The 22,800-nt window shown below is 40.0% G+C and overlaps 1 protein-coding gene and 1 long non-coding RNA gene across 7 annotated transcripts in view; one reads left to right on the top strand and one right to left on the bottom strand.

Moving 5' to 3' along the window:
* LOC309657874 overlaps positions 1 to 20,362 on the top strand; it is a 29,109-nt gene extending 8,747 nt beyond the window's left edge. The window contains exon 2 of the long non-coding RNA XR_014261941.1: positions 6,334 to 20,362. This is a non-coding gene — a long non-coding RNA (uncharacterized lncRNA). The remainder of the gene's footprint in view (positions 1 to 6,333) is intronic.
* The window catches only part of LOC309657854 (uncharacterized protein), a 161,069-nt gene that overhangs the window by 56,805 nt on the left and 81,464 nt on the right, over positions 1 to 22,800 (bottom strand). For 3 of the 6 annotated variants that reach the window (XR_014261920.1, XR_014261921.1, XR_014261922.1), the window contains one exon: positions 16,739 to 16,878. The exons of the other annotated variants lie outside the window; for them this stretch is intronic. The gene's annotated coding sequence lies outside the window, so the exon portion shown is untranslated. The remainder of the gene's footprint in view (positions 1 to 16,738; positions 16,879 to 22,800) is intronic. 6 annotated transcript variants of the gene reach the window in all.

The following is a 22,800-nucleotide window of genomic DNA, read 5'->3' as shown; positions in this document are numbered from 1 at the left end:
GCCATATTTCAGCCCCAAAGAACCTCCAACCCTACCACGTCACATGGTTTTGGCCACATTAGCCTCTCTTGGTATAACCTTGAACATGGTGCACAATTCCTAAACCTTCTATCATAGTCTTGAGACGTATCAAAACAAAATAAAACAACAAGAGAGCAAACCATACAGGGTCCCTTGCCTTTGTTTTTCAAGGGAAGAAGGATCTTTTTGAACTACAGCACTGGAATTATCTGATGTGAATTGGGAAATGACTACTCTTTGCAGAAACTAAAATTACTTTAGCGGCACCTAAACACACAACTACAAAATATCAATTTAGTAGCCTATGGCAAGCAAAGAAGGTCTATATTTTTGGATTAGGAACATTACATTCTCTTCCGTTACACTAATTTACATAGATGGATGTCACCTTTAATACTATGTAAAGTGTAACTTCTATTTAATCATGTCCAATGCTTCATTTATTTAGATAGGTAAAGATGTCTCCTTAACCTCACACATTGCGAAGATCTTACACTGAACACAAAGCACTGGTTTTTCAGTGTGAAATGAAATGCAAGTTTAGAGCATTGCAGCAAACCGTCAGAGCCCCTGCAGAACACCTTGGGCTGGGTGGTCGGTGCTGTGAGCAGCCTTCATGGCCTCCGCCCACAGTGGTGTGTTTGGAAAGTCCTAGCAAATCTGGCTCTGTGCAAGCAACTGAGGGGCACGTTTCTTCCCGTGAATCGAATGAAACACCCCTCCACAGACCCACCCACGGAGGGCCCCAGGAACAGCTGGGGGGAATTAAATGGCGTTTATTCTTGTATTGGTTATGGCCACAAGCCAGGAATTCTATACCCAAGACGCACGCAGCCTCCAGCACACATGAGCAGCGGAATTGACTGTGACTGGAGCTCCACTCTCACTGTAGACAGGATGTGAATGATTAATTTTTCTATTAAAAAATTCCTGAAGGATATGGAGGGACTGTTTATTTTTTAGCTCTGGGCCTGGTTTTCCTGATACCCGTGTCATTCTCATGGGTCTACACAAGAAAGAGGAGAATTGCACAATTATGCCATAGATTCATATGACTCACACAACTAATCTGGTCAGAAATGTCCACAAGCATCTGGTCTCAGATTCGCTAAGTAATTATCTCGTGATTTCATGTGACATTTTGAGCACTGGACTTACAGTCAGAAAGACTCAATATTATAAAAATATGATTTCCCTCAAATTAACCTGTAAGTTCATCTGGAAGATTAAATGTGCTGAAATAGCTGAGACTTTTTTGGGAAAAAAAAAAAAAAAAAAGAAAGACTTATGTGGTGGGGACCAGCCTTATCAGATAAAAAACATGCTATAAAGCTACAGTAACTTAAATGCTGTGGTATTAGGTGAGAAGAGATATTCAGATTAATAGAACAGAACAGACAAGACCTAATGACTATGGGAATTGAGTATATAATAAATATTGTAATTAAAATCAATGAAGGTATAGATTGTACAGGAGGTTGTACTGGGACATTTGGAAAGAAATTAAGTTACAATGTTTCATTTTAGGATATACTATCTCTCTCTCACTCGTGTCAAGTCTGGATGGATTAAAGATTTAAACATTTAAAAATATATGAGAGACTAGAGAAAATATAGGAGAATTTCTGTGTGTGTGTGAGAGAGAGATGTGGAAGTGGAGAAGTCTTTCTAAATGCAGCTCTAAATCCTGGAGTCATAAGAGAAGAAATGGCTTCCTTTGACTCCATGAAAGTAGAATAGACAGTTCACAGAAAAAGAAATACAAATTCCTATATACAGGGCTTCCCTGATGGCACAGTGGTTAAGAATCTGCCTAACGGGCTTCCCTGGTGGCACAGTGGTTAAGAATCTGCCTGCCAATGCAGGGTACACGATTTCGAGCCCTGGTCCGGGAAGATCTCACATGCCGCGGAGCAACTAAGCCCGTGAGCCACAACTACTGAGCCCACATGCCACAACTACTGAAGCCCATGTGCCACAACTACTGAAGCCCACGTGCCTACAGCCCGTGCTCCGCAACAAGAGAAGACACCGCAATGAGAAGCCCACGCACCGCAAGGAAGAGTAGCCCCCACTCGCAGCAACTAGAGAATGCCCGTGCTCAGCAACAAAGATGCAACGCAGCCAAAAATAAATAAATAAAATTAAAAAAAAAAAAAAAAAAGAATCCGCCTGCCAATGCAGGGGACACGGGTTCGAGCCCTGGTCCGGGAAGATCCCACATGCCGCGGAGCAACTAAGCCCGTGCGCCACAACTACTGAGCCTGCGCTCTAGAGCCCGCGAGCCACAACTACTAAGCCCGTGCACTACAACTACTGAAGCCCGTGCGCCTAGAGCCCATACTCTGCAACAAACGAAGCCACCGCAACGAGAAGACTGCGCGCCACAACGAAGAGTAGCCCCCACACCCTGCAACTAGAGAAAGCCCATGCGCAATGGAGACCCAATGCAGCCAATAAATAAATAAATAAAATAAGTTTATTAAAAAATATTTTTAAAAATTCCTATATACATATAAAAACATGCTCATTCTCATAATTAAGGAAATGCTAATTAAGCATAAAAGGAATACTTTTTGCTTATCAGGCAACTTTTAGAAGTTTCAAAATAAGATTAGTGAGAGAGTGAGGAAAGAAGGAGTATTTTCATATTTTGAAAGCATACATGATATAGCCTTTGTGAAGGCAAACTGACACTATCAATCAAACTTTTAAATGCACATGACATTTGCCTGACAATTATACTTTGATATTATGGCAAAAATATGCCAAGATATTTATTGCAGCATAGCTTGTACCAACAACTATAATTGAAACAATCTAAATGAGCAAGGAAAATAACTAAGTTATGATGTATCCATGTGATGTAATGTTATCTAAGCATTAAAAAAAGCCATATGTATTGATACATAAAGGTTACAAAATAGATAAATAAATGGAAAAAAAATTCATGATACAGAAAAATCTTTAAAACATGTAATAAATAAAAACATGATAACAGGTGTAAAATTTTCCAAAAGTGTTATGTAGCTAATATAAATGTAGGCATATGCATATTATATTTTTTTCTGAAGTGAAAACTGTTAACAGTGATTATCTTTAGGGAGAGGATCCAGGGAAGGCAGTTCTGTGTGTATGTGGATGGCAGGGGTTGGGGGTAGGGGTGAGGAGAAATTGGTAGGAATTCGCCATGGAAACGTTGATTCAAGCTAATTTATGATTTGTCTTGAATCCCAAGTTAAAGATTTGGAACTGGAACTGTAGGCAACAGTAAACAATTACAGATTTTTAATAAATTTTATTTGAACTTTCGAATAAATATATTAACATAGTTCAAAATCAGAAGGAAAATAAATGATTTTTAGTGAAAAATTTTCCTCTTATCCTTGTCTTTCGTCCTCCCAGTTTGCCATCCCCTCAATACAGGTAACCACTGTTATTTTTCTAGTGTTTCCTTCAGAGTTTCTTTATATATTTATAAGCAAATATAACTATGCATATTTTTGATATATTATGATAGCTATTTTTCTTTTCTTTTTCATACAAAAGTTGGAGTATTATACATACTGATCAGCACCTTGTTTTTTTTTTTTTTAACTTCAGGTTTGGGAGAACTTTCCATATCACTACCTACAGATATGCATTCATTTTTTTGTGCAGGTGCATAATATTCCGTTGTATGGGTCACCAAAGCTTATTTAATTAGTCCACTTTTGTTGGCTGTTTGGATTGTCTCCAGTACTTTTCTACAAAAAAATAGACTTCTTCGTACCCAAAGGGATAATATTTTAAAATTTCAAATTTCAGTACATCCGGGACATCAACCTTTTAGGATAGATACTGGCCATGAATTAACCAGTTGGGCTTTATGTGTATGTTCCAGTTAAATATTAGCCCTGAGAAATCTTTTTGCAGATAAACAAACAGATCTGTAGAATGTGTAATCTGTAGAATCCATAGATATATTCTCAGAAACAGAATTGTTGGATTAAAGGGTATAGGTGTTTAACAAATACTGTCAAATTGTCCTGCATAGGAGTTATGCCAATTTTTACTCTCGCAGGCTCTTTCTTTTCCTACAACCTTGTCAGTAGAGTGTTACCACACTTTTGCTGATCAGATAACTGAAAAATGGCATCTCAGCATAGTTTTTATTTTCATTTTTCTTAATATGAATAAGATGAACAACTTTTCATATGTTTAAGGGACATTTTTGGTTTTTTTTCCTAGTGAACTGGATGTTTACCTCCTTTGCCTATCATTCTATGTTATTCTATATGTTGATGACTTTTTTTCCTTATTGATTTCTAGGAGCTCTGATGCAATAGGGAGATTAGCTCGTTGTCTAAGATATGAGTTACAATCCCCGCCCCTCAGTTAATCAGTTATCTTTTGGCTTTACTTCTGCTGTTTTCATTCCATGCTGAATTTTTTTTCCTCCCTTTACAGCTTCTTGATTTTAAGTCATAATTAGAAAGCCTTCTCATACTCCAAGATTATAATAGAGTTCTCCAATGTGTTCATTTAATAGTAGTGAAGTTTTCACATTTAATTCTATGATCTACTTGGAATTTCTCCTGCTGCCAGCTGGGAGGTATGGATCTAACTACGTAGTTTCATTGAAGATTTCTGCAGTTTGTCTTACATGACATCATGGTCATTTCCTGTAATGATGAATGATTTGCCTGATACAAAGTTTTGTGATGTATTTTCTACCCAATGTCTGACCACTCATAATTGGCATTTGTAGCAGACACTGCTGGCTGCCCAGCTGATAGCTATCTCCTCCATTTTCCTTGTTACAGAACCCTAACTTTGCTTGGGTGACTAGCCCTCTATGATGTGACTTAGGGTAAATCTTCGTTAACATAAGCCTGCCATTCCTCTTCTCAGGGACTGGTTTCAATGGTGGCATGTGACCTCTTTCTGGCCAATGAGATGTGGGAAAGGTCTGCTGGAAGGCTTCTAAGAAAGTTTTCTTCTGTCTTAAAATGAGACCAAAAAGGGAAAAAACAATACTTCTTCTTCCATTTTGTAAGGCATTGTCAGATTTACATGGGGCTCTAGGAACTGAGACAGCCACTTTCTATGTGTGACACGAGCCAGCCAAAGGTGAAGCCGACTGCTATTTTTGGCAGAGCAGGACGATGAAAAGAACCTGAATCCTGGTTGGTGTCACTGAGATACTGAATTCACCACTTTGCAGCCATTCTTCCTTTGGACTTCCTGTTAGATGAAAATAAATTTTCTTCATTGTCAAGTAATGAGCAATGGGTTGTCTGCTAATTGTAGCATCCTAATGCAGTGGTCCACAAGTGTCGCACATACCGTGACATCCAGTCACACAAATACAAAGCACCTTTGACAAGAGTTCTTAACATTGTCTTCAGGTTGGTTACTCAGCCTCGCATATTAACGTATTTAACATGTCTCCTGGGCCAGCTCTGTGCAGCGCTGCCACAGCAGAGTTCTGACCAGAACGTTCAAGTAGGTGTATAAAAATTCACAACATTATTTTAAGTTTAAACATGTGATTTATACTCCAAGCAGAATTTTTTATAATTTCAATTTCCTGTATTTAATGGAGCAAATTATCGGTAATATATTCACAATCTATTTCTGAAAAAAAAATTGGAAACATTAAACCATTTATATAGGGGTGTACCTTATTCCTTTTGCCTCAGGCTCCAACATGGCTTGGCATGGCATTGTTGAATCCTGTTTTTATTTAAAATTGTGCTCTTTTATTCATTATTTATTTTTGCATTAATTTTGATTTTTTAAAATATTGCATAAAAATAGTATTTTTCTTGATTATTGAGGGTTTTTTTTTTGGGCTGCCTTAATTTTTGCACCTGAGGTGAGTATCTCACTGATCTCATTCTAGTCCCAGGCCCTCTAGCCACCATGTCCCTGGGGCAGCACAACGTGTGCAAGGTTTCTAGATGATGTGACCCGATTCTCTGCTGTCTAACTTTTGGGATTTACAGCCCCCCAATTCTAAAGACGACTCGTTTTCCAGAGACTCTCTGGTATGCCCCTCCTATTTTTCTCCTTGTCTTAGCATCTTCATGTTAGGAAAAATGCCCCCTGCACCCTCTACCCCTCACCCCCAAACCCCCACTGAATAAGCCCTAACAGCAATTCTGTGTGTGGAACTTTGAATTATGATTTAGAAATGCAAGAGCCAGTTGTTTATTTTGGATCAAGTCAGCAGATTGTCAGGCCCAAGGCAATATATGTAAAAAGCTCTTTGTAAGTTAAATTTATTTTATTATAATAGCAAGTGTTTTTATCTTTTCTAACCCATAGGCAAGTGAAGTATTTTCTGCAGTCAGGCTGGGACAGGAGACATTTTCGGATAAATTACCTCTTACTACACTCTGGAGACATCGTTCATGCTGCTCCATCAGAACTTGCAAGGAGAGGCTATCTGGCAGATTCTTAAAGTGGACAGAAAAGGAAATCGAAAGCGTCTTTCCTAATATAGTAGTCATTGAGATAAAAGGTTTAGATGAAGTGATTTTTACATTCAGGCCCCGGATACCTTTTTAAAGATGGCATTCAAATTCACTGGTAAGTACGATGGCAGAAATAAAAAATTGAAATTAGTGGGAAAATGTCAATTTCTCACTTAACAGGATTTAGAAATGTCTGTTTAGCATGAGGCTTAAAATGTGGCCGTTCTACTATACAGCTTTTGTAGATAGGAGACAGCCCACGGCTCAGCTGAGACTTTGCGCTCCTGTATCCTCGTCTTCTTGCTGCTGCTGTCAGATTACCAGCTCATTAGTATTTAAATCAGCTCATAAATATTTCCTGGAAATTCACAGTTGCTTAAGCCTCACCACTATTCATTTCCAGTTCTTCTTTAGTCTTATTTCAAGCCTTTGCTTCTTAGGCTGATAACATTGCAGGAGGGTGGATTACATATTCATCTTCCTGATGTATGGGGATGACAAAGGAATGGCGGAAGACCTCTTAGAGGCTAAAGATGAGAAACAGAGAAAGGATGCAGGAGGAAATTTTACTCCATTTCCTTTGTACAAATACAATTATCTAATGATGGACCAAGGAAGTCTGTATAAAATAAGAACAGCCCCAAAGCATATGCCAATGCAATTTGACCTGAATGAACGTTTCTTTCACATACTCTTTAAAGGCTTTGAAACACAGATGAAACATTTCACTGGGGGCAGGCCCTGGATGTTCCCACTGGGGAGATGGTTGCATGTTACAAAACCTCTTCTGTTCAACATAAGAGCTGTATTTCTAATTATAAAATAATGATGACGGAGAAGGGCCAGTTCCATCACGATATTCTGTGTATTTCTTAGCATTCTGCCAGAGTTCGACCCTAATACCCACATACACTCCCAACAACCAGTTCTTTAAAATGTGTATGAATAAAATTTAACCAGTGACAAATGAGAGGAAAATAAATATATTATATTTCATTGAATTTAAAGTGCCATTGCTTCTAAGCTCCATAATTTTATATATCTCAAAGAAAAAAGTGCTACTGATTAAAGTGGGACATACTATTGATTGTAAGTACATCCTGATTTCGGAGGTGTGAAAAAAAAATGGGAACCAGTGGAATATGTTAATTTTAAAAACAGCTTGTTCTGAAAGAATAAAGATCATTTGGTAGCTATATTACTTGAAAGAATGTTGATAATAGTGTTAATCTCTTTAGCAGGAACATCCACACTAAGAAGCAATGACTTTTCCAAAATCATATGCCAGAGAGATGCGAGAAGCACAGAGAAGCTAAACTCTTGGGACAGACCCTGAGAGTTTGCCCAGGACAAGGGCACACTGATGGGGTCTTGTCATTGACAGTCTCATGGCATTCAGTCCTGTGCTCCAAATGTCTCCTAGAGATAAACTCCACAGTAAATAGAGACATATGCCAGGCCCAGGCAATTAAGATATAATTTGGGGCTACAAAGCACCCAGTCCTATTAAACATAGTTTAGACAACTTAGCCTGTGATTCGAGACCCCACAAAATCTGGTCTGAAACTTTCTTTTTTTAAGTTTTATCCCCCCCTCCAACTTTTCTACATGTAATCCATACTTTCACCAAATTAAATTATTGAATTTTCTTAAACACACAGTGTATTATCTCAGTTCCCTGTCTTTGCTTATACCAGAGTTTCTCCAACGTGGCACTGCTGACACTGTGGGCTGGGTACTTCCTTTTTGTGGAGGGCTGTCCTGTGCACTGCAGGATTAGTAACAGCATCTCTGGCTGCTGTCCACTAAATTCCAATAACACTTCTTCCCAACAACCAAAAATGTCTTTAGACATTGCCAAATGTCTCTGGGGTTAGCAGGATAAAATCACCACTGGTTGAGAACCTCTGCTTATACCATGCTGGTCTAGGGAAAGAAAGAATGCAAACTTTGGTCTCAAATGTTCATGAGCTGGTGGACGTTTAAATGTGGTAGCCACTCAGCACCCGTTCTCTCTTTCTAACAACACCCTATTTTCTTTCGGGGGAATTTCCTTTCCCCACTGTATGTTGACTTGATGGGACTCTAAGTCTTGGAGATAGTGTCTTGCCCACCCCTCTCCAAGTGGTGGACATGCGGAAGTGAGCTTGGCCAATCCAAAACTTTCTGTTAGGACATGGACCATCTTAAGCAGAGTGGTGGCAAAGGTGGTAAAAAATGTTGGTGTAAACTGACTCCTAAGTGAGATGGTTGAGAAATCCCTGCTCTCTTTGTATCTGTCCTAACTCCTATTAGGACAGGAGTTTTTTCTGACTCGGGTTTCTAGATTTCCATCCTCTCTATATCCCTCTAATAAATGATATTCTTGGTTAAATATGCCAGAGTTGTATTCTGTTGCTTATCTACAAAGTTGCCCAACTGAGACACTGCTGTTGATTAGCTTTGTGTTTTCAACCAGTCTCTTAACATCTTCAAACCGGTATTTCTCTTCTGCAAATTGAAAGTAAAAGCTTTCAGATTTGCAAAAGATGTCCTCCCCACAATCTCTGCCTCTTTAAATCTAGGTTCTGTGTTAAGTTCTGGAAATGAATGAGATACTGCCTCTGCCCTTGTGGGCTCACTTTCTTCCCCCGACAAAATTAGTGGCAGGACCCAGATAACACAACAGAGCAGAAAAGCCATTCTGAGTAGAAACAGTACCAGCAAGTCAAACAGTATTGGCTGAAACTGGCCTTTATCCTGGCCACGCCTGCATATCACTCCCTTTTGTGCTTACTCCTTGCTAAAGGCCTCCATCCCTCCAGAGGGAAGAGAAGGCTCTGGTCAAGGAGCTATATGCACTCATTATTCTATACCCCCAGCCTGCCTAGGCTGCTGAAGTGTCTGAGATTCTGCAGTACTGCTAGGTTAGCAGCGGGAGCAAATCAAGGAATTCAGGGTCAGCATTTTCTGTTTCTCATCTGACAAACAAGGTCAGGTACTTCTCTGAGCACTGCAGTTCCAATAGCTGGGGAATACAAAGAGACAAAGAAGGGAAGGTTTTCCAGAAAGACTGGTGGTTAGGCACAAGGTGGGTTTAAGTTTTCAGCTTTTGTCGTGGGAGAGGAAAGTTCTCCTCAACCTAGGCTTCACCTTTTCAGAGTGGGGAAAAAGAATCTGGGGTGAGAGCCTCTTTTGTACTCCTTTGCTTCCTGCACTGAAGCAGGTGCAGAACTGAGTTCCCCAGGGAATTAGAACGTCATTTTCCATCAATGTTTATGGCCATTAGTCCCAATTCTTACTATTTATCACTACGGCCAACTCTGAGCCTTGAAACAGATGAAGAAGAAGGTTGCACAAGCCAGTGAAAGAAATAGATGCTCTGGCTTTCAGAGCCGAGAGAGCTGAGGTTCCGGCCAGAGTGGAACCTCAACTCAGGGCCTGTGAGTTCTTTTGTCTCTCCCCCAGCAACCCTTGGCCACATAAGCCCTTTAAATTGAGGGCAGCCTATTTCCCCAAACACCTTTCTGTGTACCTTAATATTTCTAACTCTCTAGGGGTATGTATTTCAGTCTCTTTCCTTGTAACAAATTTCATAACTAATGTTATTCTGGCTAATGAAACAAGAGGGTAACATTTATTAGAGAGAGCTGGGTGAGTTGAAATCCTAGACCCTGGGACAAAACCATCTCTGCTGGGCTGTCCCTCCTTTGTTAAGTTAGTAAGCACTAAACACTCTGTTGTATGAGGATTGTCTAAAACATTCCTTTTAGAAATGTTTAATGAAATATGGAATGCTCTCCCTGGGCAGAAGAAAAGTGAGACTTCGGTCCAGACCCCAGGTTTTCTGTGGGACATCTTTACCTGGATGCTCTACGGTACCCTTGAAATCAGCATGTCTAAAGATGGGCTTATTCATATACACATTACTATATTTAGAATAGATGGCCAACAAGGACCTACTGTATATCATAGGGAACTCTGCTCAATGTACTGTAACAACCTAAATGGAAGAAGAATAGATACATGTGTATGTATAACTGAACCACTTTTCTGTATACCTGAAACTAACACAGCATTGTTAATCAACTATACTCCAATATAAAATTTAAAAGTTTTAAAAATACAGAAAAAAAGAAAAAAATGAGAAACTAGGAATAAACCAATGCTTATCAAAAAAAAAAAAAAAAAAAAAAGGGCTTATATCATTCACTCAGAAACTTCTTTTCACTTTTCTCCTCTCTTGGTGAATGGCACCATCATGCCCATGGTGGCCAATCCAGACACCTGGGAGTCATCTTAGCCCCTCCTTCTCCCACACTCCCCACCCACCTCACATTCCATAGGTCAATAAGGCCTGCCCATCTCTCAGAACCATCATCTGCTCCTTATCCCTACTGCCCCTCCCTTATTTCAGGATTCGTCATTTCTCACCTGGTCTCTGACTGACAACAGATTTTTTGGGCTGGTATTTAGTTCTCCATCTGCTTTCCTCCATTCTATCCTTCAAATGGCTGCACCAGTAACCTTTCTAAAATGCAAACTCTCATGGCTTTCACCTCTAACGTCTCTGTGCCCCAGTGAGTAATCCAATTCCCTGGCACCAAATATGAATGGACTCCTGCCAAATTTTCAGACTCATATTCTGCCATTCCTTTTGTACCAAGCACTCTGATCATGCCAAACTATTTGAAGTTTCCTAACTGGTCCATGGCCTTTCACACCTTCATCCCTATGTGTGTGCTCTCCATTCATTCATAAATAAACCTCTCTATTTCAGCCATATAGTATTCCAGCATGGAGGACATATTTCTTTTGCCAGTACTTTGATATTCTCTTGGGAAACCACCTCCCATACTGTTTGTTCATGTGGCTAATAAGTTCCCCTTCTCCCTTCAGGAGTAAGACTCTGATCTATACTGGGCCAACTAGTATCACAGGAATGGTGTGCCCCTATCTGGGCCAATCAATGCCGTCTCTGAGACTTTTGCTGGTTGCTAAGCTAATGGTATCCTGGGCCTCCTCTTGCCCTTGTTTCTACAACCTGTGAGCCTGGAACATTCCAGGAGCCGCTTCCATTACTTGCAGCAGTCTTCTCCAGAGAGTACTCTGGGACTCAATTTCATCTTACAACCCAATTCTATGTGTTTCCCATATTTTAAGGATACTTTACAATTGCTGGCTCACAGAGAATATTACATTTTGCTTTTCAGGTTGGTTTTAGATTTTTAAAAAATAAATATTGTCACTTCTCTTATATGGTAACTGGCACATTGCCTTGTAATTACCTGTGTACTTATCTGTCTCTGGACTGGACTCCTTACGGATACACAATAACTAATTACCTGTCTGGCTGGCACTTGGTTGTCACTCATAAATGTTTGTTGAATCACCTACTAAACAAACAGTTGACCTTGCATTCACCTTTCCTGGATGGTTCCAGAGATTCTAGTGCTTTTCAATGTACAGAATTTTTGTATGACCTTGTAATCGATTAAATTTTCATTCATCAAATATTTACTTCTTCCACCAGGATTCCATGAAAACAGTATACTTCTCCTCCCTTGACTTCTGCTTTGGTTACTTCCTTTGGCCAATGGGATATAAGGGGACGAGATGTGAGCAGAGGCTTGGCAGTTGCTTGCCATCTCATACTTCTGCTTTTCTCCATGAGAAGAGCCTGCCTCAGGTAAAATGCTGGTTCAGTGAGGATGAGAGACAAGTGCAGCAGATCTGGATCCAACCAACAGCTTGGAGCCTAGATAAAAAGTACTCCAGCTTACCCACGGATGTGTGAGTGAGAAGTATTGATGCTTATTGTTGTCTGCCACTGAGATGTGAGTGGCTTGTGATGCAATATCATTGTGGCAGTAGTCTACTGAAACACATCTACATCAGAACTACCTGAGCGCTTCTTAGGAATGAGATTTTTGAGCTCCACCCTAGACCTAATAACTAATCATCTCTAGGGTGTTTTTATATATCTGTATTTTACCAAGATCTCCAGGAGATTCTCATGCTTCCTACTGGGCTACAACAGTTATCACCATGCTATTTTCGTCGACATGGAAAGAGCAGTAGGTTAGCACCCACAGAGCTGCTACATTTACCTACAGAAAAGCTGTTCTGAGAAATTTGGGGCTGTAAAGAAGCCAGGAAGCAAAATTCCTCACTGAATCATTTAATTAAAGGGGTGGGAATTCAGAAACTTAAAGGCTTCTTGAGGTGATTTATAAACATAGTATTTCTCAAAAAGCTATCTTTGCACACACGTACCCAGTTAATATCTCCTGTTTAAATTTGAATAAGTTAAAACGAATTGGCCTACAGAACATTAATAATAACACAATATTAATTAAACATGTACTTAGTAAGCTCTTACTAAAAACAGCAGGCATTTCAGAAGACAATGGAAAAATCAAATATGTCAAAGAGCTTCTAGCTTAGTTAGGCATGTTCCCTCCATGTGCAGAGATGGGCAGTTTTAAGAAAAATAAGTGACACGGTTCTTGCCTTCCAAATGCTTCCACGGGATGACTGCTATCGTTTCTTTAGGCACCTAGTCATCTTTCTCCCCATTTGTTCTCTTTGGAACCTTTGATTCCTGTCTCACGGAGAGTAGTCTTTTTAGTCACAAGACAAAACACTCTCTCTCCTCAACCTGAATTCAACCCTGGCACTCTCGGCCCAGGTTTCTTCTTTAGTGTACTTGTATCCTGCCCAGAAATTTCACCACTCAGCCACTGTGCAGGTGAGCAAACTTCTGAATTCAGGTTCTGCATTCTGTATCCTAGTCCTACCTGGCCAGGAACATGGATCATGAACAAGAAATTTCATAATGGACCTTTCAGGTCATGAGATCCATGGCTTAAGAAAGCATTTTCAGTAGTAGGTAGAAGGAGAACATTGAAATCTGCAGGGAGTCTCACTCTGTGATTCATATGCAGCTGAAGCAAGTATTGATTTGTGTTATTTGCTCATCTGAAGCTCATCTGTTAACCTCGGGGAATGGGTTACTCAAGTAACCTTTGGTCACTGACAACACAGAGCCCACAATATACTTCTTCCTCTCCTAACAATACAACATCATGTACTTAGCAAATTGTCCTGTGCCTTTCCTCATGTTACTCATCCTAACCAGGGTTTTGCCCTGTGAGACTTAAATTCTAAAAGACAGCTAAGCTCATATCATGATGTCATCCTTATCATCTTACATGGACAATTCCTAATGGCATCAAACTTTGTGAAATGCAAGCATTTCTAGCATAAGAATTGTGCATTTGATACGTTGTTTTCTACCTGGAGTTCCCTAAAAAAATATTTAACAACCATTAAACGGGGGAACAGAAACAGTAAGCTTGTGGGCTGAACATCTCAGTAACTCTAGCCCGTGAATCAATTGGTATTACTTGGCAGTTCTATTTTCATTACCGAGACATCCCATGACTGAGCATTCAAGAACTGCCAACAGCAATCCAAATGGCTTGGCTCAGGGGAACTTGCATTCCCTGCTGGATCTGCTCCTGGATGATGGTCTGGGGTTGGAATCACCACTGCCATTTGTCCTCTGAGGCAGATGCTATTGGTATCCCACCCAGATCCTCTTTTTCTAGGCTGGAGCTCCCACCCCACTCCATTTGCTGTGGGTGTTGGCTGCTCAAAGCAGCTCACAGCTGCCTCTTTCTTTGGGCACCTGCCCCTAGCCAGTGGGAGAGCCCTTACCCACAGAAGCCAGGGAGGTTATGACGCCCCTCCAGGGAGGGTGGTCTGTAACGCGTGACTGACTGACAGGGTGTGGTATACAAGTCCAGCCCCCTTGCCTCAGGCAGAACAAACTGTGGTACAACTCGTGCTCCAGAGTTCTCCGTGAGGTAAGGATGAGGCTAGACTTCTCCTGAGACAACACATTTTCTTAAAAATTTCCTTCCCCGGGCTTCCTTGGTGGCACAGTGGTTAAGAATCCGCCTGCCAATGCAGGGGACACGGGTTCGAGCCCTGGTCTGGGAAGATCCCACATGCCACGGAGCAACTAAGCCCGTGCGCCACAACTACTTAGCCTGTGCTCTAGAGCCCGCGAGCCACAACTACTGAGCCCGTGTGCCACAACTACTGAAACCCGCGTGTCTAGAGCCTGTGCTCCGCAACAAGAGAAGCCACCGCAATGAGAAGCCCGTGCACCGCAACGGAGAGTAGCCCCCGCTCACCGCAAGTAGAGAAAGCCCATGCCCAGCAACGAAGACACAACACAGCCAAAAATAAATAAATAAAATAAATAAAATTTATAAAAAAAAAAAAAAAATTTCCTTCCCCAATTCTGCTTCTCTCACTCCCTTACAGGTTTTCCCCAAGATTACTCTCTCACTCTGTCAACAAATTGCTTACACAAGAATCCCAGTCTCAGGTGTTGTTCCCCAAAAGCCTGTCCTAAGACATCTTTCCAAATAGGGTGAGAGAAATCTGTCCTAATGATATATTGCTACTGAGAACAACGTGGCTGAGTACCAAACACCAGTGCGAAACTCTTCAGATGCACTTTAACACCACAGGAAATGCAAGAAGCTGCCAATTGGTCAGATGTAGTTACAACAGACACAGATCTGGATACAATGTACACAGACAGACCTCTTCATTTGAATTTGAATGGAAATATCTTAAAATCCAGCAGAGTTGCAAATAGGAACTCATCATTCACGTAACAGTTACAGTTATTAACCACTGGAAAATTCACCTCTGATAGCAGGTTGGTGAAGAATGCAAGTCACATGTCATGCTCACACATTTAGGTAATAACAGAGCAACAACAGAATTTTCAGAAATGAGTGACTAAATAGTAATAATAATAATAATAATAAAATAATTGATATTGTTCATCCCAGGTAAGGTACTAGGTGTTTTATCCAAAGGCCTTGTTATTTCCACTGCATAACTCTATCAACACCCAGTTAGCATAGCAAGAACCCCATTCAAGTGTGATTCATCAAAGGCACTTGTCTCTACAACTGCAAAATGGTTGGAAGATGGTGGAAAACTGCTACTGTGGCTGGGGCCCCTTCCTCTGAATGAAAAATCAGTCTTTGCTTTTTTGAAACAATTAAGGTAATCACCACTTCCATCTTCTAAAGGCCTTTCTCCTCATCCCAAGCATTTTCAGTCTCTTTCTTTTATGTTTCAATTAATGTACCACCTGTTCACTGGAAGCTGTGCTTTTAGCTGAACTACTAAAAGCAAGAAAGCATTAATCAAACATTAGCACTTTGTTGAAGTCATCTGTAATCTAAAAGTGGCAGACAGTGAAATCTTGACACATAACTACCTCTAACCCTCTTTTGAGAACTCATTTGCCTAGGTTATTTACACTCTTTAGCAGGTTCCCTTCTTTCCATGGCTGGAATTCTGAGTTTTCAGGCTGCCTGTGAGATATTGAGGACACGCAGAAATTTATGTACTAATTGGTTACATGTCTCAGAGAAAGGCATATGTGCGCACTCTGTCTTAAGAATGTCAAGGTGTTGGTAATGAACTTTCACAGGCAGGGAGTTGGCAGGGCCTGTGTATCTGGGCACCGCCCCATCACAGATGCTGCTTGGAAACTTCTTCTCAAATGGAAGAAATGTCCTTCCTATGAAATAAGAGTCCCTCTGTGTGTGCTGGGGATACTATCTCAAGGGCAATGCACTAGTCTTTTCCCTCTCTCTTCAACATTCTCTCTCCTGGGGTAATCGGATCAGTGTACATGTTAGTTTCAAGATTATTCACCTTAAAACGCATACATTTCCCTTCCTTGATCCCAAATCACTAACTTATTGATTTCATTCTTACCCTTCCAGCAAAACTGATAGGAAGAGTTGCCTGTACATAGTGTCTCTACTTCTTTACCTTTCACTCACTCTTCCCTCTAGGGCAGGCTTGCACACCCACCTCTGCACTGAAACTGCTCTCATTGAATCATCAATGACCACCGTGTTGATGACCCTACAGATGATAGATATTTTTCTGTCCTTGTTTCATTTGGCCTCTGGGTAGCATTTAATTGCTGAATACTCTCTCCCTCTCTCAGTAGTTTCCTGACTTCCATGCAGTGATGTGCTGGTAAACTGGCTCCAAGGAGGGGGAAAAGCCCTGATGTGTAGCATTTTCCTTCTTCCACAGTGTAAATAAATACTCCTATCATGGCCAATATCAAGCTCTCAATGGTTTAACAATGGCTCACATACCACCACCTCCATGAATGGAATCCTAACACCACTTATCCCTGGTTTTCTCCTTTAACCTCTTACCTGCTTCTTGCATTTTGTTGGTCCTTCCTCCACAATCAAAATTCTAAACATTGATTTTCTTCAGGCTTTGGATCTGGGACCTCTTCTCTTTTCTTTTCTTTCTTCACAGAAGATCTCAACTATGCACATGGCTTTCCTTCCTTTAAAAATTTTTTTAAATTGTATTTATTTTAGGCAATAACAATGGAAATTATATTAAAATACTTTAAGAAGTTTCATGTCTGCTCCTGTCCCCATCCCCCCCTACCCCTTTACCCTTCAGGTAAACCCTTTTGTATTCTTCCTTGTATGTTCCAGTGTTTCCTTTTGTATGTGCAAATGTACGCATATGTATGAGTATATGTGTGTGTGTGTGTGTGTGTGTGTATGTGTGTGTATTCTTATTTCTCCCCTTTCTTACACAAAAGGCAGTATCAAACACTATTCTGCCTCTTGCTTTTTTCCCTTTACTGTATATGCTAGAGCTTTTTCTGTATCAGTACAGAGATATCTGCATAATTTAATAAATACTATCTATATGCTTACTACTACTAAACTTATACATTCAGTACAGACCTCTTTTCCCAGTTATAGACTTTCCCGGTGCTTACTTGACCCTTGATATCTCACATATTTCACACTATGTCCAAAATGAAACACTCCTTTTCACCTCCCGTGGCAGACATTACTTTGTTGGTCCACCCAATCCCCGTGACCAGGTCGGAGCATCCTTTCCCAGCTGCTGTGAGTATTGGTTGCTGATGGCTCACAGCTACCCCCTTCCCTGGAGAATTGCCTTCAGCTGAAGTGACCCACCTTGTCCTAGAAGTTATCCTCACAATCAACCACTCACTGATCCCAGTGTTAGGGAACTGTTGACCGAAACCGTCCACCTTGGCCAGACATGATGATAACCACTTGCATGAGTTGTCTCGTAACAGGAGGTCCTGATAAAGAACTCGGTGCTGCCTCTGAACATTAACCCCTCCCTCCTTTTGGGAGGGGCCGAAAGGAGGGAGGGGCCGCCAGCCCATAATATGTCTTGTAAAACTAACCAGGAAGAATTTGGGAGGGGCCAAAGGGAGGAGCGAGGAGATGATGCGTCCTGCCAACCTCCCAGAAGCCCTCACGCTGGAATCCATCTTGGCTGAGAGATGTGCGTGCCACCAGGAAGAACACTGAGTCAGACCAAATATAGGCCAAGCAAGATGACTGGCCAGAGACAACCCGGAAACTAACCCCATTACCATAAAACCTGAGACTCTGAGCCACGTGGCAGAGCTGGGTTCCCTTACTCTGCAGCTCTCCAGACGGGCTCCCCTTTCCAATAATGCGTTCTGTGTGTCTCCTCGAACAATTCATTTCCAAATGTTAGACAGGAGCCCATTCTTGGGCCCTGGAAGGGGTCCTCCTTCCTGGAACACCAGGACAGCTTGTCTTAATAGGGGACAGACAACTTTGCACTCTATACTTCACTGATTTTTTTTTAAATTTAATTTTATTTTTGCCTGCATTGGGTCTTCGTTGCTGTGCGTGGGCTTTCTCTAGTTACAGTGAGCAGGGGCTACTCTTCGTTGTGGTGCGTGGGCTTCTCATTGCAGTGTCTGCACGCTATACTTAGTGTCTCTACTTCTTTACCTCTCGCTTACTCTTCACTCCAGGGCAGGCTTGCACGCCCACCTCTCCACTGAAACCTCTCTTGTTGAATCATCAGTGACCTCCGTGTTGATGGCCCTACAAATGATAGATATTTTTCTGTCCTTGTCTCACTTGGCCTCTGAGTAGCATGTCATTGCTGAATACTCTCTCCCTCTCTCAGAAGTTTCCTGACTGCCAGCAGCATAAGCCCTTCTTTGTTCCAGTCTTTCCCCTTCCCTATCCTGCTTTCCTCATTCCTTTCATGCTTTTCCGGAAGAGCAATTTTCCTAATACATAAAGATCTCCTACAAATCAATAAATCCAAAAACCCAATGGTAAAATGGACAAAGTATATAACAGATTGATTATAGAAAATGTAATACAAATGGATCTTAAAACTGGAAAATATACTTAACATCATTTACAATAAAATCGACATAAAATTGTATGGATTTTTTGCTTATCAGATTGACAATGATTAATAAGTTTGATACATATTGTAATGGCAACAGTATGGGGAAATAGGCGTCCTCAGGTATTCCTGGAGGGAGTGTAAGTTGGTGCAACACTGTGGAGGGCATTTGGCACTGCAGTCAAAACTGACATCACCTACAGTGTGACCCAGCAATGTTACTTCCAGTTGTTCATAGTAGCAAAAGACTGGGAACAACTTCAGTGTCTATAAATTGGGACTGGTGATATGAATGATAGTAGTTCCATGTAATAGAATATAGTCAATAAAAAAGAATGCGAGTGTAAGGATATATAACACAGCCAGGAATGAGGACGGTGTAAGGCTGCCATACCTATATACTTCTTATGCTCTAAGCTTCCTAGCAGCCATCACCAAAAGGAAAGCCTGGTCAGATCTACAGTTCATGGGGTTCATCCATAAAAGATAGTGTAGAGATTTGGAACCTGGGCTTCTGCATTGGAGACGCCTTTTATGGGCTCAGTCACTGTGAACAACAACTCTCAATGTCTCAGCTTTCAATGGGGAAAATCATGGCACCTGCCTCAGCAAGTTGTTGTGAGGATTAAGGAAGGTAAGAGATGTAAGGAACGTGAAACTGTGCATGGCATATAGAAAGGCTCAATAAATATTGGCTACTAGAGTAACAAAATAATTAGTCAGCAGAAACATAACTCTAGTTGATGCTACCTTCCTTATGAAGGTCCTCCATAAAGATTCTGTGAGAAAAATCACCAAAATATCCATTCATCAGCTAAAACAACAAGCTCCAAAGGAACGCTGATAACAGTGACCCTGAATCAAGACTGACAGCATCACCCTAAAGTGTAGCTCAGGCAACACATTTTTATCATGACCCAACCTGGACCAGTTCAAACATACAGCTCTGCAGGTTGTGCCTCATCTGTAGCTGGAGTGGGCTGCTTAACTTGGGATACATGGATGGACTTGGGAATGTGAATACCCCAAAACTGTAAACAATACCTTGAGCATATGGAGAGAGACTTCATAGCAGTGCTATCCAATAGAATAGAATAATATTAGAATAATAGAATTCATAATAAAATATTATGAGTATAATGTTAATGACATTCATAATTTTCAAATTTTTAAAAATTTGTAATTTTACAGTAACCACATTTTAAAAAGTAAAAAAGAAATAGGTGGGAAACTAAAATATGACACAAATGAACTTATCTATGAAACAGAAACAGACTCACAGACATAGAGAACAGACTTGTGGTTGCCAAAAGGGAGGGGAGGTAGGAGAGTGAGGGATTGGGAGTTTGGGGGTAGCAGATGCCCTATTATATATAGAATGGATAAACAACAAGGTCCTATGTATATAGCACAGGGAACTATATTCAATATTCTGTAATAAACCATAATGGAAAAGAATATTAAAAAGTATATATATGTACATACTTATATATATAACTGTATAACTGAATCACTTTGCTGTACAGCAGAAACTAATACAACACTGTAAATCAACTATACTTCAATAAAATAAATAAAAAAAGAAACAGATGAAATTACTTTTATTTATCTAATACACCCCAATATTATTTCAACATGTAATAAATATAAACTACTACTTAGAGATCAGTTACATTCTTTTCTTCATAGTAAGTCTTCAGAATCTGATGTGTGTTACATATGTGCAGCCCATCACAATTGGGACAAGACATTTCAAGTGCTCAATAGCCACATGTGGCTGCTGCATTGGACAGCTCAGAGCTACAACTTTTATCACATTCATTAAGAACCAATGATCAGGGCTTCCCTGGTGGTGCAGTGGTTAAGAATCCGCCTGCCAATGCAGGGGACACGGATTTGGGCTCTGGTCCGGAAAGATCCCAAGTGCCGCGGAGCAACTAAAGCCTGTGTGCTGCAACTACTGAGCCTGCACTCTAGAGCCTGTGAGCCACAACTACTGAAGCCCACGTGCCACAACTACTGAAGCCCGCACGCCTAGAGCCTGTGCTCCGAAACAAGAGAGGCCACCGCAATGAGAAGCCCGCATACCACAATGAAGAGTAGCCCCTGCCCGCTGCAACTAGAGAAAGCCCGCAGGCAGCAACAAAGCCCCAACACAGCCAAAAAAAAAAAAAAAAGAACCAATGATCAGGATGAATGGACTTCATGAAATTCTATATATTATTGCTCTTTTTATTAACTGAATGCTCATTTTTAAAAACTGAAATCCTATATGAAAATAGAATTATCTGTAATTATCTGTAATTCCACAGGTAGGTAATTGTGGTTGACATTAAACAATAAATTTTAAACATGAGCTTGGTTAGAATATTCAAACTGTAGAGAAATTGTTAACAGTTCTGTTTACTCTTCCAAAATATTTTCTGTGAATACATAAACACTGATAATTACATAATATATTTTATTTATTTATTTATTTATTTATTTATTTATTTATTCATTTATTTTTGGCTGTGCTGGGTCCCCGTCTCCACGCAAGGGCATAATATATTTTATTTACAAGAAAATGATCATTATACTATTCACCCTGTCCTGTACATTGGTTTTTCAGTTAATAATATATCTTGGAGGATTTTCCATATTAGAATATGACACATCAATTCATGTTTGTTTCACACAGTTGTACGGTATTTGATTATATCAATGTACAAGAATTTATTTAACCAATCTCCTTTGGATGGTCCTTTAAGCTGTTTCCACTTTTTTATCGTTTTTTGTTTGGCTGTTACAGACACTCCTGCAATGATTCTGCTTGTTTATATCCTGTTCATGTCCTTATTTAGTTGGTGTACATACTTTTGCAAGGGGTTCTAGAAATACATTTAAAATTTTGATCGATTTGCCAAATTTCTCCCCAGAAAGTCACTCAAGTTTATATCCTTAAGAAATGTAATATCTGTATGCCCTAACCATTTACTGAGTTTTATACATTTTTTTCACTTTGCAAATCTACGTAATAATGATATCTCTGTTTTGTTTCGATTTGCATTTCTGTAATTGAGTGAGGTTCTTTTACGTTTTTGGCCTTTTGCTTTTTTTTTCTGATACCCTATTATATATGTTAAATAGTTTTATACAGCTTGCCTATTGCCTATTAATTTTCTTCATGAATCTTTTTTCTTTCTTTTTTTTTTTAACATCTTTATTGGAGTATAATTGCTTTACAATGGTGTGTTAGTTTCTGCTTTATAATAAAGTGAGTCAGTTATACATATACATATGTTCTCATATCTCTTCCCTCTTGCATCTCCTTCCCTCCCGCCCTCCCTATCCCACACCTCTAGGTGGTCACAAAGCACAGAGCTGATCTCCCTGTGCTATGTGGTTGCTTCCCACTAGCTATCTATTTTACGTTTGGTAGTGTATATATGTCCATGCCACTCTCTCTCTTTGTCACATCTTACCCTTCCCCCTCCCCATATCCTCAAGTCCATTCTCTAGTAGGTCTGTGTCTTTATTCCCGTCTTGCCACTAGGTTCTTCATGACCTTTTTTTTTTTTTTTTCTCCTTAGAATGAATCCTTTTTCTGTCACGTGAGAAATTTTTTCCTTTAATCTGTCATTTGTCTTTTTACTTTGTTTATGGAAGGTTTTTTTTTTGCCTTATTTAACTTTTCATTGCTATGTGATCAGATTTATCAATCTTTTCCTTTATGCCTTTTCTCTTCAGCAGACATTTAGTTGGACATTTTCCAGATGTGTTTACTATAGAAACATAAAGCAAAGAAGTTCACAGCAGAAATTTGAAAAATGTAGGAAGGGGGATATAAGAGAAAAAGTAAGCATTGATATTCCCATTATTAGAAAATAATCCTGTTTTTTTGTATCTAGTTTTTTAATGCATCAATTTTTCTTGATGAAGAGTGAACTGGATGCAGACTTTCCAGGTTTACAACGAGGCATGGTAGAATAATATTTTTAAAGTATTAATGTAATGTAATATTAATTAATGTAAATAGTTTAACACATTTAAT

The sequence above is a fragment of the Balaenoptera physalus genome (assembly GCF_965194825.1).
Source record: "Balaenoptera physalus genome assembly, chromosome: 3".
In the NCBI taxonomy this organism is placed as follows: domain Eukaryota; kingdom Metazoa; phylum Chordata; class Mammalia; order Artiodactyla; family Balaenopteridae; genus Balaenoptera; species Balaenoptera physalus.
The sequence above is the reverse complement of the archived record's forward strand: the minus strand, read 5'-3'. Positions and strand labels throughout refer to the sequence as shown.